This window comes from Caretta caretta, chromosome 3 (genome assembly GCF_965140235.1).
Source record: "Caretta caretta isolate rCarCar2 chromosome 3, rCarCar1.hap1, whole genome shotgun sequence".
NCBI lineage: Eukaryota > Metazoa > Chordata > Testudines > Cheloniidae > Caretta > Caretta caretta.
The window spans coordinates 109,772,299-109,789,372 of NC_134208.1; the positions used below are offsets into that span (position 1 = coordinate 109,772,299).

The 17,074-nt window shown below is 44.2% G+C and overlaps 1 long non-coding RNA gene across 1 annotated transcript; it reads left to right on the top strand.

Moving 5' to 3' along the window:
* Positions 1-4,240: 4,240 nt before the first annotated feature.
* LOC142071573 (uncharacterized) lies at positions 4,241-8,971 on the top strand. The gene is made up of 2 exons (XR_012667688.1): positions 4,241-6,207; positions 8,578-8,971. It is a non-coding gene; the product is annotated as an uncharacterized LOC142071573 (long non-coding RNA).
* The last annotated feature ends 8,103 nt before the right edge of the window (positions 8,972-17,074 follow it).

Genomic DNA, 17,074 nt, shown 5'->3' on the forward strand with positions numbered 1-17,074 from the left:
GGTGATCGAAGGGAGGAGGGGAGGGTGGTTAGCTTACACGGAAGTAGAGTGAACCAAGGGGCAGGGGGTTTCATCAAGGAGAAACAAACAGAACTTTCACACCGTAGCCTGGCCAGTCATGAAACTGGTTTTCAAAGCTTCTCTGATGCGTACCGCGCCCTCCTGTGCTCTTCTAACCGCCCTGGTGTCTGGCTGCGCGTAACCAGCAGCCAGGCGATTTGCCTCAACCTCCCACCCCGCCATAAACGTCTCTCCCTTACTCTCACAGATATTGTGGAGCACACAGCAAGCAGTAATAACAGTGGGAATATTGGTTTCGCTGAGGTCTAAGCGAGTCAGTAAACTGCGCCAGCGTGCCTTTAAACGTCCAAATGCACATTCTACCACCATTCTGCACTTGCTCAGCCTGTAGTTGAACAGCTCCTGACTACTGTCCAGGCTGCCAGTGTACGGCTTCATGAGCCATGGCATGAAGGGGTAGGCTGGGTCCCCAAGGATACATATAGGCATTTCAACATCCCCAACAGTTATTTTCTGGTCTGGGAATAAAGTCCCTTCCTGCAGCTTTTGAAACAGACCAGAGTTCCTGAAGATGCGAGCGTCATGTACCTTTCCCGGCCATCCCACGTTGATGTTGGTGAAACGTCCCTTGTGATCCACCAGAGCTTGCAGCACTATTGAAAAGTACCCCTTGTGGTTTATGTACTCGGCGGCTTGGTGCTCTGGTGCCAAGATAGGGATATGGGTTCCATCTGTGGCCCCACCACAGTTAGGGAATCCCATTGCAGCAAAGCCATCCACTATGACCTGCACATTTCCCAGAGTCACTACCCTTGATATCAGCAGATCTTTGATTGCGTGGGCTACTTGCATCACAGCAGCCCCAACAGTAGATTTGCCCACTCCAAATTGATTCCCAGCTGACGGGTAGCTGTCTGGCGTTGCAAGCTTCCACAGGGCTATCGCCACTCACTTCTCAACTGTGAGGGCTGCTCTCATCTTGGTATTCATGCGCCTCAGGGCAGGGGAAAGCAAGTCACAAAGTTCCATGAAAGTATGCGAAAGTTTCGCAGCCACTGGGAGTCGTCCCAGACCTGCAACACTATGCGGTCCCACCAGTCTGTGCTTGTTTCCCGAGCCCAGAATCGGCATTCCACAGCATGAACCTGCCCCATTAGCACCATGATGCATGCATTGGCAAGGCCCATGTTTTCAGAGAAATCTGTGTCCGTGTCCTGATCACTCACGTGACCACGCTGATGTCGCCTCCTCGCCTGGTATCACTTTGCCAGGTTCTGGTGCTGCATATACTGCTGGATAATGCGTGTGGTGTTTAATGTGCTCCTAATTGCCAAAGTGAGCCAGGGGGATGAGGGGTTTTGGGTTCAGGAGGGTGCTCCAGGTCTACAGTGAGGAGAGAGGACTCCCCCCAACTCTCTCCTTGCAGCACCACCTGGGCTGCGGGGGAGGGACGCCTCTCCCCGCTGTGGCAGCCCAGGGGCTGGAGCCTCAGGATAGGCGCCCCTCCCCCAGCCCCCACAGGTCCAGGCTAGGGCTGGGTTCAGGGAGGGGCACCCCTGGCACCACAGGTCTGGGTTGGGGCTGGCAGGGGTGCTCCACAACAGATCGGGCTGGGCCGCCTGGGTACAGGCCGAGCCGCCCCCGCTGTGGCTGGATCCAGGCTGCACCCCATCTGCCCCATCTGTGGTCCCAGCCGAGGCCCTCTTACCCCATCTATGTCCCCCCTCTCCCACAGCTGCAGCCCCGTTCCCAGCCTTGGCTCTGGGGGCAGGGTGTGGATAAGAGCAAGGGGGGCACAAGGTAAAAGGTTTGGGGACCACTGCGTTAGAACAATGTACTGAGGGTCATGGTGGATTATCAATTACTGACAATTTTTAAATCAAACTTGGATGTTTTTCTAAAAGATCTGCTCTAGGAATTATTTGGGGGAAATGTTACAGACTGTATTATACAGGAGGTCAGACCAGATGATCACAATGGTCCCTTCTGGCCGTAGAATCTATGTATCTATTCACCAAAGGACTGCACAACACCCTGATTCTGGACCACCTTCATCTACAATATGGTAAACTTGCTCTGTGATAGGCAAATAGGCCATTGGAAGGGAGGAAGACTAGGGAAGTGCTTTGTAATGGACAGGTACTGCGAGTGCACTCTACTGGTTGTAAGCACCAAGAGAGAGAAAGAGACCACAAAACCATCCATAGAGAACACTACTCAACGGTCCCCTGCCCACAAGAAATCAGCTCTGTGCAAAGTGCAGTGAGTCACCAGACAGCTTTGCTCACCAGGCAGCTTTGCTCTCAAGTTGTTCAAAACAACGAAACCAGCTCCGATAATAGAATTTAAGCATAATGCTAGCTTCACTGGGGGCAATAGAAAAAGGTCTCTGCTTGATATACAGAAAGATACAATGGTCACCTTGATTTAGTTTATCCCAAGGGCCAGGACTGGGCTAAGATCAGGTTGAAAAAATCAATAATATTTGAGACACAGGAACAGCAGCCTATGCCACTGCCCCAAACCAAGACACCACTGATGGGCAGCAGCTTTGTATACAGGCTTCTGTGATGCAAACCAGACTCTCCTGTTTGCTTCATGACGTGCAGCAGCAGAAAAGTTGTCTGTTATCTAGAAACCACTGCTTCTTTGTAGGTTAGATTAAACAAAAGGGACTGTGCTCAGTGGGTAGGGTGTTATATGAGGTTGAGGAAGTGTGTGTGTGTGTGTGTGTGTGTGTGCGTGCATGTATGCAACCAATGGACAAAAGCATAGTGACTGGGAACCAATAGGGCTCTCTCATTGGAGGCTCTGATCATAGGGATTGACCCTAAGTATAAAATAAGATATATGTTGAATGACATACCCCCAAAAACATGGAGGTGTAGGTTACTACCCCTATTTCAACACCCCTCTGCCTACATCTTGCTTTGCAATTGCAAGGCATCCTGCACTCCACTTCCCCTTTACACAGCAGCCCTGTAATTATAACTAGAGCTGGACATGACATTTTTGACTAAACTAAATTTCAACAAAATATGCTGTTTGTTAAAACTGAAACATTTTGGGAGACATAATGGTTTCAAAAGGTTTTTGAGTCCAGGATGGACAGAATGAGAGAGAGACTCTGTAGCTGGATGGTGTTGGAACTGTCCTGGGATATGATTTGGAGTGATATGGGACAACGAAAACTACTGAGTCAGGCAGAATCAGGGTCCCCCAGGGTATGTCTATACAGCAAGCAGGATTCCAGGACAGTAAGTCTCAGAACCTGGGTCTATGGACTCAGATTCACAGGGCTTGCACTATGGTGCAAAAAATAGCAATGTAGGAGCTTGACCTCGGGCTCTGAAGCTCACCCTCCTCCCCAGAGCTCCAGCCCAAGCCTGACTGTCCACGCTGCCATAGTATAAGCCTGAGTCTGTAGACTTGCTCCTGTGGGATCTGGTTTGCTGTGTAGATGTACCCCTGGTCAGTACCTATAACGTGTCTCACACACTCTCCCTCTTTTTATCGCGTGTGTGTGTGTGAAAATGTTCTAAAGGTTCTGTTTTCATTCCAGTATGGAAGAAAAACAGATTCTGAAACCTTGAAAGTTGATATGAAACAGAATTGTTCTCTTCCAATAAGCTCCAATTATAACAAACACACTAAAATACTCAGTTTCCAGCTGTGCCACACTTTGCTGCTCTGATGGTATTCACAAGTGAGAAATTGTGCTGATTGAGACTGTGGTGGGGCGGTGCCCCACCCTCCTGAGAGGAAGGGCTGAACCAGGCCAGAGAGGCTGCGCAGACCCACAGCCAATCAGAGAAGGACTGAGGAGAGCCAGTCGGGGCAGGGGGAGAGGCAGCCAATCAGGGCCGGCATAGGCCCTATATAAAGGCTGGCTAGCAAAGAGCAAGGCAGTCTCTCCCTGGTGGGCAAGGGAGGAGAACTGGCTCTTGAGCTGAAAGGTAGTGCTTGGCCAGAGCAGTGTTGGGGAAGAGCAGAAGGAGCTGGGGAGCTCTGGCCAAGGAAAACCCCAGGCTGCTGGCCTAGATACCAAGGGCTGGGCAGGTGCATAGAGCTGAAGGGGAAGCAACCCAGTGACAATAGCAGGGGAGGGAAGGAGGGTGGGTAGGCTGCTGCTAGAGGGTTCCTGGGTCAGGACCCAGAGTAGCGGGTGGGCCTGGCTCCCCCCCTACCCTCTTATGCTACACCTGGCTGAAGAGGAGCGTGGCCGGATCCAGGCTGTGGCTGGTCCCAGCAACAAGGGGCTAGACTCTGAGGCTGCAGCTGGCCACTACAGCAAGTGCAGATTGTGGACTGCTGATAACACCAAACCCCTGGAAGGGGGCTAGTCTGGAGCAGTGAGCACTGCTGGAGGGCAGTGTCCTGAAGAGGATGCTGCTGAGCAAGGAGCAACATGGGTCCAGATGCCAGCAGGGCAAGAGATGGATGGGACACCACCAGCAGAGGTTGATCTGCACTGGACAGACCTAATTCCCTGAGATGCCAGCGGGAGATGCTGCAGTGGTGAGTCCTGAACCCCGTCACAGAGACCCTACTGCACCATTTGTCATTTGTATTATTATTGTCATTGTTTATATGGTTGTAGTGCCTAGAGCCACCTACCAGGTCAGGGTCCTGTTATACTAGGGATCATACAAATATATAGTAAATTACAGTCCATTCCTCAAAGAGCTTACTGTATAAAAGACACTATGTAATAGTTGGATGAAACACCCAAATGTTATGGGGAGGGTAACAAAAGGACAGGGTAAAGAAAATAATAGGAGTCTTTGGTATAGACTAGCTGCCTGCACAGTCCCTAGCCAATCATTTGCATTAATCACAACTCTCCACCTAACTCACTGCCTGCCCCACCTGTCCATATTCTCCAACCACACTCCTGTATGTTGCTATATCTTTGAATCAAGGAGTCCACTTGGGTCATGATCTCTGCTGGTTGCTGTGTGATCTGTGAAGGATGGGTTTAGCTCTTCAGTGCTACTTCTGTGTCAATGATTTCAGATACCTCTACTTACTGGTCCATTTACACCCTCTCTAGCTACCACTCAGCTTCTAATTCCTGTCTTCACTCTTCTGCAGAAGACCATCAGGGTCACCAGGCGTCTCCAATAGTCTCTCCCCCAAATAGTCTCCTGCCCCAAGAGGAGAGAGAAGAATCCCTCCCTAGCATTCATTTGTTCCCTAATCTGACACTTCACCAAAGGCAAGATCTCTGCAGGGCCACCCAGGGCACATTGCTGCAGCACACTCTCCAATAGCTGATGCCTGTGGTGGGGCAGGATAGGAGACAAGACACTCTGAGACAAGCCTCCCATTTCTATATGTATAACAAAAGGTATCATGGTTACCTTTAGCAGACTCCAAGTCTGAAGGAAGCAGGGTGGATTTGATTTAAATCATCAATTCAGGAAGACTCTATTTAATCATGGATGTCTACATAAAAGTGCATTCTTGTTGGTGGTTATAATACATATTCTTCACAACTCAGGGGTAGATGTAGGCTTCATTTTTAGAAGGTACACACTGATGGTGCCCCTCATAAGGATTTATGGAAATAGTCTTATGAACATATATGACATAACTGGAATGTTCTGATACATATGCCATGTAACACTTATGTAAAGGTTATGATCTACTGAATCTATTAATCCTATTTGTATGCATGTATCATTTTTGTAGCCAAAGTTATGAATATTGGCCCTGTACTGGCTTGATTACTAAATAACCTTAGTAGAGCATTTGGTCAGTTCCTGGAGAAAGGAAATGGCAAAGTTAAGTGCCCAATCAAGAAGCACTTAAAGAACAAGGCATCTTGGAATGCGCCGATCCACAAGTTGTCTTGGAGACATTCGATACCATGTGGGCAATGGCTTCTGCCTGTAAAAACTGAGTCATGCATGGACATGTGACTTGCCCAGGTGACTCCAGAACTCCATCTTGGAGCTGGACTTTGCACAGGAGAAAGGAGGGGGGTCTCCACCCCAAGAGTCTATTTAAGCCTGTGGGAGACCCCCTCCATTTTGTCTTCAGCTGGCTAAGGAGATGGGTATCCTTGGAGGTGGAGAGGCTGAAAGAAACTGGAACAAAAGACAGTAACTACAGGGGGTGTGAGTGATTGCTGGACCCGGACTAGAAGGACTTTAGTCTGTAAAAGGAAGCTTACTGGAACTGGTGAGGTTTTGTCTCTAGTCAGTTTTATTAGACATAGACTTGCAGGTTTTATTTTGCTTGGTAATTCACTTTGTTCTGTCTGTTACTACTTGGAACCACTTAAATCCTACTTTCTGTAATTAATAAAATCACTTTTTTTACTTAACCCAGAGTATGTATTAATACTGGGGGGAGGGGGAGACAGCTGTGCATAGCTCTGTTATAGAGGGCAAACAATTTATGAGTTTTCCCTGTATAAGCTTTACAGGGCAAAACAGATTTATTTAGGGTTTGGACCCCATTGGGAGTTGGGCATCTGAGTGTCAAAGACAGAAACGCTTCTGTAAACGGCTTTCAGTTAAGCCTACAGCTATTAGGGGATGTGGTTCAGACCTGAGGCTTGGTTTGCAGCAGGCTAGCAGGTCTGGCTCAAACTAGGCAGAGTACTGAAGTCCTAAGCTGCCAGGGCAGGAAAGCAGGAGCACAAGTAGTCTGGGCACATCAGGTGGCAGCTCCCAGGGGATTTCTGTGATCTAACCCATCATGCACACTATACATTTTTAAAAGTATTTTGAAAACTTTTCAGATCAGTTTTATAGCTATATCAGAAAATGAATGATTATTTGGCTATTTCATTTAGCAAAGGTAATTGAAACAGTTCACATCCCAATGACTTCATAAATATCTCCAATTCAACAGGTTAATAATTAATTGGAGGATTTTCTTGCCATTTTGTATTAGGCAGAGAACATCACCAGACAGACATTTTAAATTGTTTTAGTTAAGTAAAACAACAATGTTATGTATTCTGGAGTTTTCTTCAACAGCAAACATATAATTAACAAAACAAGCATGAATTTTTGAATTTGAACATTCAAGTTTTTAAAATCAGGTTGGTTTTTGTTAAAATTGTTAAATGAAATTAAAACAAATAAGTCTATTTGAGTTAACTATCTCTGCTAGGTTAACATGAGAAACTTAAAATATTGGCGTCTGTTGTCTTCACCTTCACTTTCCTGTTTTTTCATAATCTGGAAAAGAGAAACTGTTCTGCTTTTTTCAGGTCCCAAATGATCTTTCAATTTGGAATGAATTAGTCCAAAGGAAGAAAATATTTTCTACACTGGCAGCAGAAGCTACTGCTGTTAAAAGTGAGATGATCACTTTGACAGTCTCTGAATCAAAGTGCTTAAGTGACTTCCACCACTGGTGTGACTTTCTTTAAAACATTATCTGGAAACATATATAGTGAATGGTTCACCCCAAGCTCTGAAGTTTAATATAGTTGGCATTATGGAGGGGTGATAGCCAACTCTTCAGCAATTAAGGTTTGATCCTGGTACCAAGTATTGAATATTCTCAAAATGAGCTTGAGATGGTGCTTGTCCCATTTTTATTTTTTTAATGCTTGTAATTTAACTCTGTCTCTGCATATTTCTTTTTAAGATCTCTCAATTCCTTCCAAATTTCAACAGCATCAGTAATAAAACAGCTATTTCTCTGCATTTTGTTCAAGCCTACAGAAATAGGCTTCAGGGTACTTGGCATGTGTTCAATATTGGGCTTAAGAGAAATATTGAGAACTTTGGCTGTGACAGTGCCATCTTTTTTTTCATGATTTTGTTCAGAAACTGTCATCAGATTAGGCCAGTTCTTGATACAGTGCTCAACACAGTCCACTACTGAATTCCATCACACATCTTGTGGGAGAATTCGCTTGGTTCCTCCCACTTCTTTCAGAGCAGGTGCTGCAAAGTGACTTGTTACAGAAGTAATTTGCAATTTCAACAACATTCGCCTTTATTTCAGGAACACTGAAGTCATTGGCTAGGAGGTGAATCAAATGAGCACTACAACTGTATGTTAGCTTGGGACTCACTTCTAAATTCCTTCTCTTCCTGGATACATTTGCAGCATTGTCTGTGACCAAGCTGCATACTAGACATGAAAAATTTAACAGCTTGTTATAGCTTTTACTACTGCTACTTGTAAGTATTCTGGTGTGGATGCATTTCCTGATGTATCAATTGTTTCTGTAAGGAAGATATTCCCTACTTTTGTCATACAAGCGCATACAACAAGATCATTGTGGACATTGCTCCATCCATCAACACTCAGGTTAACAATTTTATCCTCTAGACACTTTGCACACTGCTCAATTTCTCTTTCATACACTCTATCCAGCAATTTACCTGCAACACCTGCTCTGTTAGGTGGACTGTATCCTGGTCTTAATGACTGAACCATGTTAATGAAGTGAGTTCTCAATCATAAGGAAAGGAGAGTTTGTTACATAAACAACCTGGGCAATTTTTTCTTCAATTACCTTTTTTGTAATCTACAGTTATCACAAATTTATTTATGGTTGTATCTTTTTTCTTTTTGCTACAGGTGATATACTGTGGCTATGTGACATACATGATGTGACTGAAACACTATCATTGGCAGATAACTCTGAAACTATAGAAAATGATGGTGATCTTGAAGGTGGATAGTCTTCAGAATCCTCTGTGGTGAGGATGGATTCTCCTAAACAAATAAGTCAATGTAGTTATTTATTACCATACTACTCATTTAGTATTACTCAATGCATTCACTGCCACTCTGTACTACTTTAAAGGTGAAATTGTAAATGGAAGATCTGTCTATTTCAGCTATTTATTTTTTATCACAACTGCATCTAAAATTATATGCATTTTTTTGCCCAAACATGAGAGTTCAAGAATAGCAGGAGGACCAGCAGTCCTTAAGAAAGAAGTATGAAATAAAAGTGTACCAACCTGAAGATCTTGCATGTTCAGACATGTTGCTTTCATTATCTTCAACACGACTTCCTCCTGAGAAGGAACACTTCTCATAATGTTTCATTTGGGCAACCGGGTCTTGCACTTCTTTGTTGCACTGTTTGCATCTTGCACGCATGCCTATCTTAACCACAGGTAGAGGAACTTAATTAAAATATTCCCAAACTGGGTCTCTCTTTATGGGCTGCTGCTGCTATAGGTTTTCCCCTCTAGTGAGAGAATGGTATGGTAGATTTCAAATCAATGAAGGCTACACTGACTTCTAGAATATGCTGCTCAAACAGTTTCACTTTTGTTTCTACTGTCTGTCCCCTCCCTTCTCACACTTATCTCCAGACTTCTTCTCCTTGTCCAGATCTATTCCACCCCCAACAATCTTCTATTCATTGAAACTTTGCACCCTTAGAGAGAGATTCTGTGACACAAATTTTCAGAGGGACAATAGGGCTGAGGTCTGTTATTTCTCACCTCTATATATTTATTTTAAAACATTTTTGCTGTTATATCTGGAGAGACAAATCCACAGTTTGAGAACTGCAAAACTAAGCATCTCTCATGGTATCTTCTAGACTGACCACTGAGTCCTATTGGATAGATAGAAAGATTAACCTAAAGAATCTATACAGAAGCCCCTGGACCCCCATAAGATTGGGTCCCTAATCCATGAACTATTGGAACTCATTTACAAAACTTTTCCTAATCATTATGTGAATATATTGTCTCATTCTATAGAATTAGAATTTATAATCCGTATTCCATGATATATCTTTGAGCTATAATGTATCTTTCTTTAGATAGCTTTTCCTCAAAAAGCATTTATCAAAAAAATTGATTTTTTTATTTAAAAAATCATTGATTTTTATCTACCTGAGCAGTAAGATCATTTTTTGAAAGGACTCTGGAACAATAGAGCACTGTCCCAACCTGATTTAGCATTGACTCATACTTGGACTACTCACAGTGAAGGAGCAAAGTGACCCTGTGAGGAATGTACCAGGCACTGTTTCTCATGATACTGTCTCAAAAGATCACCACAGAATCAACAGCATCCTTTTCAGGTGTCAACACGCATTTATAAGGGCAGGCAGTGCAGCATCCGTGTTCTCATTATTCTACCTCTCCTCTTGTGGTGCTGAGTAACTGGTTAAGGCATTCCCCCTTCCTCTCCAAATCTTAATTCCCTACCACACCGCAATAGAGTGAGACTGATGAACAAACTGATCCTTTACTTTTCTCCCCAACTTCTCCAGATGCCTCATGGAATGACTCTACATCCGCACCCATGTTACCCAACCTTGCCCCTCCCTCTGCCTCTCCGCATTTTCTCCAAAATCTTAATTCTCCTATTCCTGCATCTACCATACCAGAACATCATGGTGCCCTTCCTTCGGCAGAAAACAATGAACAAGCACATGGTTCTGTAACTATCAGTGTCCCTTTACCTAGATCAGTACCAGGTATAGGCAGAAGCTGAACAAGGGCCCAAAAGAAAAACATAACCAACTTTTAGCCTCCTCCCCCTCTACCCCTCCCACAGGACAGCTGTTTTTGCATTAGCCTCATGCCTGTTGCAATAAATCTGCATATTCACTGCCCATCTATCGGTATCTCTCTACTTGTCTTATTATTGTTCCTCATTCACTGGTCACCTGCAGAACTGTTTGCAATAAACCAGGCCTTTGTGGTCCTGGGGCTTGGGCCAGTTGGCTGCTGTTTTTGTCTCCCTGGTCCACCACCTCCTTTGGGTTCCTAAGGCCTTGTCTACACTACCAAGTTTTGTCGCCAAAAGTGATTTCGACACCCAAAAGTTGACAAAATAAAAATTGCAATTTCATGTTCATGCTTGTTCCCTCTGTTGGCAGATTGCATCCAGAGTGGGGGCACCATCATGAACAGTGTGAGCAATGCACTGTGGGTACCTATTCCTACAGTCCTTCTGTCGCTAGGTTTTGTGGGACAACGGAGCGGATTGCAGTGCATCTTGGGACAGTGCCAAATGTCCTGTGATGCATTGCTTTCTGTCCCAGTACTCCATGGGCTTTCTTAAGGACTTTCTTTCATGGCATTTTTTCAACGGCCCTTCTTTGCTGTGCACCCCAGCATCTTTGTGAGAAGGGATGGATCCCACACTGCTCTCCTATGCTCTGTTAACTGTCATGAAGACATCATGGATGGCAGTGCAATTAATCGTGAAGTTCCTAACTGAAGAAGACTCTCAGGTGCCCGACATTCTGCATGATACGGATAGGAGCAACTTTAGATTGCTTTTGGCATTCACAGAGCAAATGCATAGATAGGGTAGACCATCGCTTTTGCGCTCCTGAAACAAGCACTGAATGGTGGGATCATATCGTCATGCAGGTGTGGGATGACAAGCAGTGGCTACAGAACTTTTGGCTGCAGAAAGCCTCCTTCTTGGAACGATGCACAGAGCTCGCCCCAGACCTGCAGCGCAAGGACACCTGAATGAGAGCTGCCTTCTCGGTACAGAAGCGTGTGGCAATTTCTGTGTGGAAGCTGGCAACGCCAGACTGCTATTGGTCTGTCGCAAATCAGTTTGGAGTGGGGAAGTTGAGCGTTGGGGCTGCATTAATGCAAGTGTGCAGGGCAATAAATCACATCCTGCCACGAAGGACCATGACTCTGAGAAATGTGCGTGAAATAGTGGAAGGCTTTGCAGACATGGGCTTCCCTAACAGTGGAGAGGCGATAGGTGGCACACATATTCCAACTTTGGTACCAGACCACCTTGCAATGGAGTACATCAATAGGAAGAGGTACTTCTCCGTGGTGTTACAGGCTTGTGGATCACTGCAGGTGTTTCACTGACATCAATGCAGGGTGGTCTGGGAAGGTGCATGACGCATGCATCTTTAGGAACATCAGCCTGTACAGAAAACTGCAAGGGGGGACTTTCTTTCCTAACCAGAAGATTATAGTGGGGGGTGTTGAAATGGCCATAGTGATCCTGGGGGACCCTGCATACCCCTTACAGCCGTGGCTCATGAAACCTTATACAGGACACCTGGACAGAAGTAAGGAGTGGTTCAACAACAGGCTGAGTAGGTGCTGGATGACAGTTGAATGTGCCTTTGGCAGATTAAAGGAGTGCTGGTGATGCCTTTATGACAGGTTGGATCTCACTGAGGATAATATTCCTATGGTCATAGCTGCATGCTATACATTGCATAATCTCTGTGAAGCTAAGGGTGAAAAGTTTGCTCGGGGTGGAGTGCTGAGGCAGACCGTTGGCTGCTGATTTTGAGCAGCCAGATGCCAGGGCTGTCAGAGGAGCCCAGAGGGGAGCTATTTGAATCAGGGAAGCTTTGAGGCATCACTTCGACTATGACCACCAGTAACCAATGTTCCCTCTAATTTTTGACAGGCCGTGTGCGCAACAAATTTCTTCTGTGCAAATTTTTGTGCACGCGGTGTTTTGCTGTATGCATGGGGTTTAGGATCTGTGTGCGCACGCACACAGCTTAGAGGGATCAGTGCCAGTAACATATATCTGAGTCTGAGTTGCTTCAATGTTCCATGACATGTAGTTTTCCTGGGGTGACATTGGGGACCTTATATTCCTGTAAGAAAGTGATTACAATGCCTGTGCATGTATTGGCAGTGCCTACAATCTCACCTTGTAGAAAAAAAAAATAAAGATTTATCATTATAAAAGTTTCCTTTCATTGCACGAGAAACAGCACACACAAATGCACAGATGCTTGGCGGGAAAGGAGAAATCAGGGAAGGGCAGACTTTCACAACTGTGTGCCGGTCCAGCTATCATTGTGAAAGTTGTCCGAGGGGGTGGAGTGAAAGGGAAACCGGGAAAGGACTGGGTGGGCGGCATTTAGGGGAGCATGGAAAAGAGTTCTGAATGTGCTGCAGTGGAGGTCGAGCACGGATCTGCTCCGTCTGCAGCATTATTAAGGACTTCAGCATCTGTGTTTGCTCCTCCATGACTTTAATCATCTGCTTAGTGGTGTCCTTAACAAAAATGTGATTCTCTTTTCTGTCCTGCCATTCGGCTTCCCAGCACTCCTTTTGTTCCCTATTTTCTGCATTGGAGCAGGACCTCCCAGAGCATGTCATCTTTGCTGCATCTTGGGCACTTTCCTATCTGGCGGAGACACTCGGCTGAGGTGCATGGGGTGTTCCTGAAGGCCACATCTGGTGAAGCACAGGGGACAATGCACAGAAGTGGGATTGTTAAATTCACGCACAGCATTGAAACATTTCTGTTAAATGCACCTTTTGCAACATTGCCATCATTTTCTCACTGACCCTAGCCAGGCACACATCTCTGCAAACACCCAAAGCATGGTGAGTGTTGGCTGGGGGTGCTCCATATAGGGGAAAGAGCACACACTCTCTTTACAAGGGTCATGGTGCAGCTTTCTAGAACAAATTCTAAAATTCTCCCATACTTTTCCACAGGCAGGGGTAATTCTAGCAGACATCTCACTGCTAAGGGTAAGCAGGGAAATGAGGGTACATCTATTCCATGCTTGTGGCTTCCATCCTGCTCCCTATGCTGCTCATCTATGTGCCGCCTTGGTCCCTGCACACAGAGGAGAGGTAATCCTCTGCCAAAGGTCTGCGTTGTTTCTTCCCCCGCTGTAGGAAACTTTCCCTTGCCGCTTCCTGCAGCTCCCATTGGCCGGGAACACCAAACCGCGGCCCCTGGGAGCTGAAGGCAGCCATGCCTGCAGATGGTCAATGTAAACAAACTGTCTTGTGGCCCGCCAGCGGATTACCCTAACGGGCCGCATGCAGCCTGTGGGTCGCAGGTTGCCCACCACTGCCTTAGACCTACTAGCTACTGCTTACTGTCTGTCTTCTGTCTGAGGCCACTAATGGCTGTTGGGGTGACCTCTGTCAAATTAGTTGCTTTAATCCCATTTCTTAGTGAACAAATATGCACTTCCCAAAATCAGCACCACAACCGGGACCCAGGTTGGCAATCTTGTCAGAAAGGCCAAGGACTGAACTGACAGGCAATTGAAGTAATCTCTCCCCATTAGAATGGCCCCTCCTTCATGGTAGGGCTATATGAAGAAGTTTGTGCCTCACTTTGTTGTGTGTGCTTTTCCTGTTCTGTGGATAGAGGGCTTCAGTCTCCAGAGCTGTCGATCACAAACATTATGTTCACCCCCAAAAAATTCAATGGCCTTAAAAAACAAGGACTTAACATTTAATATTTTCATCAGTTGTATGTGTTGCTGAGCATATCAACTTAGTGGCTGATTAAAACATTGTGGTTCCCATGGCATCATTCATTCTGATTATTCACATTACTCTGATTTCTAATGGTGTTTTAAATTTAGAAATACAAGCACCTGAACTTTTACTTTTCATCCTGCCTTTTCATATTGGTATCTGCTTATTTTATTCTCAAAGTTGACCTACTTTCTGCAAGATATTTTTTTACCTTCATTCCTTTCTATGTCACTTTGCTTCTCACCACGTATTATCATGCATCTTCTGTCTCTTGCTACTTTGATGCTTTACTCTTCCAGTTTCTCTGTTCTTTTAGCTTTCTTACATGCTGTAGCCTGTCTTCTCCCTTTTGATATTTGCCCTTCACTAAAAGATTCCAAATACTTAAGTGCTCCTTACTTGTAGGTGTTTTGAAGTGTACTCTGTTAAAATAGCACCATGTCATGCAGCACACCTGAGGTGCAACCACTATGGCTTAAATGCTGTGAATGAAAAAATAGTCCAAAACTAGCTTGTGGCTCTAATTCAAAGCCCATTGAAGTCAATAATTTCTCGTTGACTTCCAAGAGCTTTGGATCAGACACTGTGTATTTTGTTAATTTAATTGAATCCATTGAAATTTAAAAAATAAAACCATTGAATAAATATTAATCATGACCAAAAATACATTTTTGATAAACAGGAATTCAGTTAACTGTGTCCAAGAAAAGTTACAAGGGCCCAGGATAGTCACTGAAATCCATGGTAAGAAAGAAGGTCAGCAGTGATACAAAATGCAATGGGAAACTAATAATAATAATAAAAAAAAATGTATTACATTTCACTAATTGCCTATGAAGACTGAATAATAGAGCAATTCTGATGGGTACACAGGAAGCTGTCTGAATATGGACAGCATTTAGGTCACTCTGGGTATATCTATGCAGCACAAAAAAACCTGTGGCAGCAAGTCTCACAGCACTGCTCAAATGACTGGGGTAGCACTGTGGTACTAAAAATAGCAGTGTAAACATTTGGGCTGGGGCTGGAGCTTTTTGCAATAATGAAGTATAAAGAATGGCCTGTCAATGAATAGAAGAAATGAAGAAAAAATGAAGATAATCTCTAAGTAGCAGCTGCTGAATAGAATCTTTTTCATACAGCTTTAATGTGACACTTAATTTTGTATGTTATAGCTTAGATCAGGGGTAGACAACTTATGGCATGCATGTCAAAGGCGGCACGTGAGCTGATTTTCAGTGGCACTCACACTGCCCGGGTCCTGGCCACCAGTCTGGAGGGCTCTGCATTTTAATTTAATTGAAGTTTCTTAAACATTTTAAAAACCTTATTTACTTTACATACAACAATAGTTTAGTTCTATATTATAGACCTATAGAAAGAGACCTTCTAAAAATGTTAATGTATTACTGGCACACAAAACCTTAAATTAGAGTGAATAAATGAAGACTCGGCACACCACTTCTGAAAGGTTGCCGACCCCTGGCTTAGACACTATGATATTTGGTGCATTAGGAATACATAAAGGGTAAAACCCTGGCCCCACTGAAGTAAATAGGAGTTTTGCCACTGACTTCAATGGAGCCAGGATTTTACCAAAGTTAGATGACATCTGTGGAAAAGCCAATACATTGCAGAGATTAAAATTTATTCCCTTCTGCTGCTGTAAGCACAGCACCCTTTTAAGATGCCTAAGAAGTAAGTCTTGAGAGGCAGTTAGAACCCCCGTTCCTAGTCACACACAGAGCCGGTGAACTACAACTGCCGTTAGTAGCACTTTCACAATCCATGTTTTGTAATGGCTGTAATATTGGTTGGGAACGCTTTAGACCAGTGGTTCTCAACCAGGGGTATGTGTACCCCTAGGGGTACACAGAGGTCTTCCAGGGTGTACATGAACTCATCTAGATATTTGCCTAATTTTACAACAGGCTACATAAAAAGCACTAGCAAAGTCAATACAAACTAAAATTTTGTACAGACAATGATTTGTTTATACTGCTCTATACACTGAAATGTACAGACAATATTTATATTCCAATTGATTTACAATTATATGGTAAAATGAGGAAGTAAGCAATGGTTCAGTAACAGTGTGCTGTGATACCTTAGTGTTTTTATGTCTGGTTTTGTAAGCAAGTAGTTTTTAATTGAGTGAAACTTGGGGGTACACAAAACAAATCGGACTTCTGAAAGGGATATAGTACTGTAGTCTGGAAAGGTTGAGTGCCACTGCTTTAGACTTTCATATCAGTCTTTTTCTGGCTAACATTAATCTACTATAATGAACTGCAATTATTTATCTAACAGAAGCTGGATTTTTCCATTGATGACTTTTATGTTGCCTAATGTTATGGAAGTACTTAAATGGGAGAGAAATACTGAAATCATAGGGCCTGATCTTGCTTCCACTAAAATCAATGAGAATTCCACAACTGATTTCAAGGGGAGGAGGAATGATTTCTAATGTATTTAGAATTTGTTACATATAGCAGCAGCTAGAGACTATATCAAGAAAAGGCAAAGCACCCTTCTTAACATAAAACTTCATGTTAGGCAGAAAATTTGACTCATCACAGTAACTATGGGTAGAGTGATGCAGCAAGCAACTTCTTTGTTGTACAGGTCAGGAGGTGGAGAAATAAGGCATCCTGTACGCGGAAGAAAATTGATACTGTCAATTTCTTAGCTCTTGTCTCATTGACCATTACAGTTTGTTTCTGGGAGTAGGAAACAAAGTGGAAAACAATTATCGTGTCACTGGGACTGCTGGCATAAGTGAGGAAGGATCAGGCTCTGAGTCTAGAATGAATTCTTTTTTCTTCCTACACAGACATGGCATAATTCTCCACTGACTTGCCCCC